Genomic DNA, 1,168 nt, shown 5'->3' with positions numbered 1-1,168 from the left:
AGAGAGAGAGAGAGATTCCAAGGGAAGGAGTGATGAGGGAAAGAGATGGTACTACTGGCCAGGTATACTTACTATACTAAAATGACTAAAATTTAAATAACAAAAAGTGGGTAAATGAGAGTGCCCAAGAGAAGCAAGAACTGCTGGGACCGAGAAAGGAAAAGAAATTGCTAGGTTTCAATGTTTTATTGGACACCAATTGCGGTTCCACCGTCTAGTTTTGCTAAGAGCTAATTTGAGAGAGGGTTAGGGTTTAGTTTGAAGAGGCATAAACCAATACTTGTAGCAGAATTTTATAGGGTACCTATTTGTTTGTGATATCTATACTTATTGATATGACAACAAATTTGTTGTCGTTTTGGTAAAGATAGTCAGTACTTGGGTAATTTTTGTTCTGTTACAGATAATTACTCAACTTAAGATAATTTATAAGTTTATGAACAATTTGTTGTCGTTGTAGTAACTTGGTTTAATTATATGTAAATGTGTAAAACAAATGTAGTAATTTTGTTGTCAATGTTGTAAATTTTACACATTAGTAGTAAAATAAGTGTATGGTATACATGTCAGCTGTACCGTAGACAACCCCTACTTGTAGCATAGATCTACATGTTTGTATTATAATTTTCTTCTTATATATGCACGAGTTTTTGAATTATACACGCATATAACATAGAAGAGAGTTATAATGTTTATATGTATAACTGCATACAAATCGAGCACAACCCTACGTGTATATAGCGAGGGAAAGCGAGCCATGCTCGTGTTGTTTAGTGTATGGATTATAGAGAAATGCGTATTGATGATGCATTACATATCAGTGTATACATTACATGCAACAATTTTCCCCTAGGAATACAGCAGTCTTGCTTTTAAAGAATAATTCACGAAATAAAGTCATACAAAACCTTACTTAATTACACCCTTTGAAGCATTTGTAACCGTGTAGTACAATGTCATGGCCAGTTAATCTAATGCGTCTTTAGCTTGAAGAAACCCAGACCCTATATATTCCAAAGAACAATTCGCAGGACCTATGCACTGTTTCCGGTTCATCGATAAGGAAGATGTTGGGGTGGGGATCATACTCCAAAACCATGACTTGAGTTACGGATCTAGCATCTTTAACAGATTCCTCTAGTAAGTCCTTTGCTAAAAATTGTTGACA

This window comes from Fragaria vesca, linkage group LG1, assembly GCF_000184155.1.
Source record: "Fragaria vesca subsp. vesca linkage group LG1, FraVesHawaii_1.0, whole genome shotgun sequence".
NCBI lineage: Eukaryota > Viridiplantae > Streptophyta > Magnoliopsida > Rosales > Rosaceae > Fragaria > Fragaria vesca.
This window is presented reverse-complemented; position numbering follows the sequence as displayed.